This window comes from Corylus avellana, chromosome ca5, assembly GCF_901000735.1.
Source record: "Corylus avellana chromosome ca5, CavTom2PMs-1.0".
NCBI lineage: Eukaryota > Viridiplantae > Streptophyta > Magnoliopsida > Fagales > Betulaceae > Corylus > Corylus avellana.
In genome coordinates, this window is record NC_081545.1 from 25793221 (window position 1) to 25799334 (window position 6114).

At 31.8% G+C, this 6114-nt stretch overlaps 1 pseudogene; it reads left to right on the forward strand.

Moving 5' to 3' along the window:
• The first annotated feature begins 203 nt into the window (after nt 1-203).
• On the forward strand, nt 204-5994 carry LOC132182016 (protein trichome birefringence-like 39; annotated as a pseudogene).
• Nucleotides 5995-6114: the final 120 nt, after the last annotated feature.

A 6114-nucleotide genomic window follows, 5' to 3' on the forward strand; every position in this document is an offset into this window, starting at 1 on the left:
AACTAAAATCGCAAATTTGATACATTAATAAGGAAATAAATCAAAATCAAACGAAAATTACCAGGAGAAATTCGTAGATTTGAATCGCTCCATACATACGGTTCAGCAAAGAAAGAGAAAGATGAGAGTACCTGCGTCAAGTTTGAAGAGTGAAGCTCGGTTGAGAGAGAGATAAGCTGTGCAGGTGAAGGAGAAGCTGCAGCATGAACGTGAAGGTGAAGGTGAAGGTGAAAGAGAAGGAGAAGCTGTGCGTGAAGGTGAGGAGTCGGGGGTTTTTTGATTTTTTTTTCTAATTAGAAGAGCGTCGGGTTTTTTTTTTGGATTGAGCAGGGAAAATGGTTTACGAAATTAAAAAGTGTAAACCATTTTCCCTAGAAATGTAAAGGATTTTTGGTCAAACCGAAATCATTTTCGGTTTGACCACTATTTTACATCGTAGTAAACACCGTAAAATGCGAAAAATATTTTCTGAAAATCATTTTACATCGAAGTAAACAGAGCCTTAGGTAAAATCTAAAGACCTAATTTTTGAAATTGAATATTCAAGAATGAAATTGAAATCACAAGAAAATCTAAGAATTAATTTTGATTTTTCTCATATATAATAAATAGTTATTCTATGTCAAGATAAATCAAAGAAAATCTACGCCTCAGTTCGCACGTTTGTTTGATATATCAAACTCAACTCCTTGTCGTTCACAAAGGAATGAAAGGAAGTTCTTCATCAATTCCTTGCACTATTTTTCACATTTTAAATTCACTTCCGAATTTAAAAGCTCACCTCCCCCTCTGTCTCTCTCACACACAGAGAATTAGAGAATTGAAACACACATTTAGGTGCAATGGGTAGGATCATTGCTCTTGCAGTACTACTCGTCGTTCTGCCATTAATGTTGCAGGTGGGAAATGGGGAGCACGAGATTGATGATGAAAATGGAGGAAGAAATGAGAGGAGGAAGAGATGTGATGTGTATGATGGAAGATGGGTTTATGATGATTCATATCCTCTTTACAACTTAACTCATTGCAGCTTCATACTCAACCAATTTGCTTGCAAGAGGAACGCCGGACAGACTCTATACAGGATCGGCTAGACCACTAGGTGAGTGAGGCACTCGTCTAGGGCCCTGGATTAATAAGGCCCCAAAAAAAAAATTTGCCCAACAAAAATTTTAATAATTTTTTTTTTTAATAAAAACTTAAGGCCTCTAATCATGATAAATAAGTAATTTAAAAAATGCCTCAATTTAATAAGGCCCCAATATAATAAGCTCATGGTAAAATAAGACCAATTAATCAAGAAAATCAAATATCTTTATACTTAAAAAAAGTCTATTTACCTATGCATCCGAAATTATTTAATATTAAAAGATCATTTTAATCCTATCTAACCACCCACTTTCTTTCCTTTCTTTATCTTTCTCTCTTTTCTTCTCTACTGCTGATAGCCTCCTCTCTTATCTTCTTTTTTCTCTTTCCTTAGTTTCACTCAAAACAGAATGTGATGGAGAGAGATTAAGAGAGAGAGAGAGAGAGAGAGAGAGAGAGAAACATGTGTATCAATGAGGTAAGGATTAATAAAAAAAAAAAAAAAATTTTTTTTTTTTTTTTTTTTTTTTTGTAATGTTTATTTCTGTGCTTAATTTTTCCTGTGGGTTTTGTATAAGTTTTTATCAATTTTTTTTGCTGGGTTTTATTTGAAACAGGTGTATCAAAGAGGCAAGGATTCATAAAAAAAAATAAAAAAAAAAAACAAAAAAGAAGAGATTTTTTTTATTATTGTGTTTATTTTTGTAAAGATTAATAAAAATGAGAACTCTAAATCTGATAATAATATTAAAAAAAAAATAATAAGGCTCAATTTAAAAGTTTCGCCTAAGCCCATAAAACATTGAGTTGACCCTATATATCTCAACTATAGATGGCAACCCTCTTCATGCAACTTGCCAAGGTACCATGCGTAGGCTGGCTCCTCCCACTAATTAGCATTGAACCCATAAGCTCCCATTTGTATTTAGTGAAAAGAGACATTTGAAATGGAACCATTCCATTTTCTTTTTCACACCACTATCTTAGATTTGATACCATTTTGTTGGAAATAAATAAGGCTAAAATATGAAATATATATGCCAAGAATTAAAAAGCCAAGTGGAGAGAAAGATTAAATATACCAAATAACTTTTCATTCCACTTACAAATAATGTCGGAATATGAGTACTTACACACTATAAAAACATGCGAGTACTTCCCATGCATTTATGTCCATCAAATTTGACATATATTCATTCACACACTTTTGGACCATCCATGACTTTTAGACTAATTAAACAAGCATATATATATATATATATATATATATATATATAACATGAACTATCCAAAATGAACTATAAATAAATATTATTAACTCAAGTTTAATTACTAACCCACGCTATTAACAACCTAAATATTCAGTTAAAATTTTGTTTATGCAGGTTCAATGGTGTGACTTTCTTAAGAAGAAATAGAAATAAGCGCATTCTACTTTGTCGGAGATTCACTGAGTTTGAACCAATGGCAATCATTGACATGCATGCTTCATTTAGCTACGCCACATGCATTCTGAGTACAAGTTAGAGAAGACGGGTTCCCTCCGAACATTCACATTCACGGTAAAATAATCAATTACATTATTTTCTTCAAATTATACTGCTAATAATAATATTAAAATTTGAACCTCTTAATTAAGATTGGCCTAATTCACTCACCAATATATATGCTTGTGCAGATTGCACAAATTGCATGTTCTTTTCAAAATCAAACTAGTCTTTAATCAATTAGTATGGGCATGCATACTGCTTGACAGCATATTCATGGTAGAAAATTCAGGTTATATATCTTTCTTCGCCGTATGAGACATTACCACGTCATAAAGAAGAAATATTTGAAACTAAATTACACGGGTGTTAATGAAAGAAACTAAAGTTGTGTTTGTTAATGTGTTTTGGGTATTTTTGTTTTTGGTTTTAAAAAATGTTTTGACTTGATATAAAGATTTTTGTGTATTTTTTTTTTTTGTTAATATTTTTGTTTTTAAACCAGAAAATAAAATAAAATGCAAAAAGTGAAGATCTCGGATTTGGAGAGAGGATTGTATTGATAAATATATGGGTAATTATATAATAAGTCTCTAAGTCAATTCTCCAAAATTTTTAAATCTCTAAGGGTTTTTTTTTTTTTTTTTTTTTTTCGACCTTTTACTCCATGAGTCAATCGAAATGACAATAAAATTTCTACCGTCAAAAGTTTTTAACAGCCTCTAGTCTAGGTCAAAATGCACCGTTTCACCTCATTAAAATATTAATTTATATATATATATATATATATATATATATAAAGAAAAGGATAGGGGTGGTTCGGCCACCCCCTAAATTTTTTGAGGGTTCGGCCCTAGGGGGTGGCTGAACTACCCCCTTAGGCCATGGGGTGGTTCGGCCACCCCAGGGCCAAAATTTTTATGTTTTGTTATTTATTTATGTTTATAATCCGATACTAAAAGAATATATATATATATATAACAAAACACGTAAACATAAAATATGAACTTACATTCAATCCTGGAATGACCCTGTTCTTATATGCCTCCAACACACTCATTCTCCAAGTAGCATCTCCTCTATCATTTTGATCATACAATGTGGCATTATCGTAATTTTTCCGATCAACCTTGACCCTTGTACGTCTTTTCCTCTTTGACCAATAGTTAATTGTATCTAGTTCATCATAACGCCATATTTTTCGGCTAAAAAAATATAACCGATCGCACTTTTGAGGAATAGGGTAAATTTGCAAAATTCTATGTACATTCTTATTGAGGCTTCTCACAGCACCTAAAATTTGGAAATAATCTTGTGCCAACCGTGGAATTGGCTGATTCTGAATTTTTGGAATAAGGTAGTCTCGAATAAGAATGTTGTGAGGGGGATTGAAAATAAAACCGGATGTTTCATTCATTGTTGTTTGAAAGACACGCTCTTACAAATGCTAACGTTTTACTAATGGCGATTGACGTAGCAGTAGCGAAAGACTAATTTTTTGATTTGATAATAATTCAAATAAGTGAGTTTTACATTACAAACCAACCTATTTATATAAGAGGAATACTTATAAGAGAGTAAACAAACTACTCCTCCTAGTAGTGAAAGTAAACCAACTCCTAGTAAGAAAAGTAAACCTATTAAACATAACCCACCCTAATAGGGAAAATAAAGTAATTACTTAATAAAAAAATCAAATAAAATCTTATTTCACTTTAGTGGGTGACGCGTGACGTGAGATACATTCAAGATTAAATATTAGTTTAAAAAGATCCTTTCAATAACAGGCAAATTGGTGGGAGATTCCTTGCGGCTTATGACAGTTAAATGTGAGAGGTCTGATGCAGCTACAATTCAAACTCAACTTTGATCCAACTTTTAAACTAAATTTCTCTCTCTTTGGTTTAAGGCTCTCTCTCTCTCTCTCTCGTCCACATGCAGTTTTTTTTTGTTTTTTTTTTATTTTTTTTTAATTTTTTTTAACTTAAGGAAAAAGTTGAGTTTAAGTTGTGCGTTTATCATTTTTCTAAATGTAATATATTTATTTATATATTTATCAATACAATCCTCTCTCCAAATCAGATCTTCACTTTTTGCATTTTATTTTATTTTCTGGTTTCAAAACAAAAAGATGCATTAACAAAAAAACACAAAAATCTTTATATCAAGTCAAAACATTTTTCAAAATCAAAAACTAAAATACCCCAAAACACATTAATAAACTATTACAAACACAACTTAAGTTTTTTAAGGGTTATTTTTGGAACTTCATCACCTTTTTTATTTTTTTATTTATTTTTTTTTTCTCAAGTATTTTTGTTACAACCCTAAGTGCTCATGGCTCAAATGCAATTTTAACAATTTGTATATAAGCTATTGCCTCTTGAGCACCATTTTCTTGTAAGCCGATTTCAATGATAGGTTCTACTTCAGATTTGTATCATTTGCTATTAAACCTGCTACCATGCCAAGTATAAGATTGGGTGCAACTCATTAAGTATGGGATTTGATGGGTTGTGGCTTTGTGGCTGAGTTCTAAAATGCCTTGGTATCATGTATAGACATAGTATTAAGTCATTGAATACTCATAGGTGAGTGGAGCTGCGAAAAGAGAAAGAGTATCATCAGGTCAATGTCACTAAAATGAGCCATTATGGACATCGATTGCGGAATGGTATTTTACGATCTTAAGCGTTCCACATAACTTAAGAGCAATTTTTACCATATATATATATTTAAGCTCTTAAGTACCATCTCTTTACAAGCCGAATTTTTACTCATATTTATCAAGCTCGGATTCAACTTGTAGATCTGTTATTTCAAATGAAGTGATGTGACAAACTAATCTTTTATGAGTCCGGCATGATTACAAGTTATGACATTTTTATGGGTGTAGAAAACAAATTTGGTGCTTACAAATTAGTTACTTAACAAAGTTTAGTGTTCTCTTGCATCCTATGTTATAAAATATGTAGGAATACAATGTTTCTGTGATGCTTATGTGGAATACATTTTTGGTCGACATTATACCTAAAAGAGATACGGGCGGGTTTTGAAGCTTAACAAGCTTGACACAAAAACATGGGAAGGAATTGATGTGTTAATATTCAACAAGTGGCACCACTGGCTTTACACCGGAAGGAAACAACCATGAGATCGATTTACATGAACTCTTTATTTTTAGGCTAAGTTTTAAATGCAAAAATCGGAAAAATAAAAAAAAAAGGCTATGAGTACTTTTTAATTGCATGATGGGTGGGATTTCATTGAAGATGGGAAGCGCAAATACAAAGACATGAATCGCTTGGGTGCGTATGAAATGGGGCTCAAGACATGGGCTCGATGGGTGGATAAAAGTGTCGATCCTAAAAAAACCAAGGTCTTTTTCCAAGGACTCTCACCGAATCATTTTAAGTAAGTTTTTTTTAAAAATTATTTAACAATAAGTAAAAAAGTTAAATTGCTTAAGAGGAAGATTCTCCCTTCTTATATATATATTTGCTATTACTGTTATTTGTTAATGTTATTACCATTATTA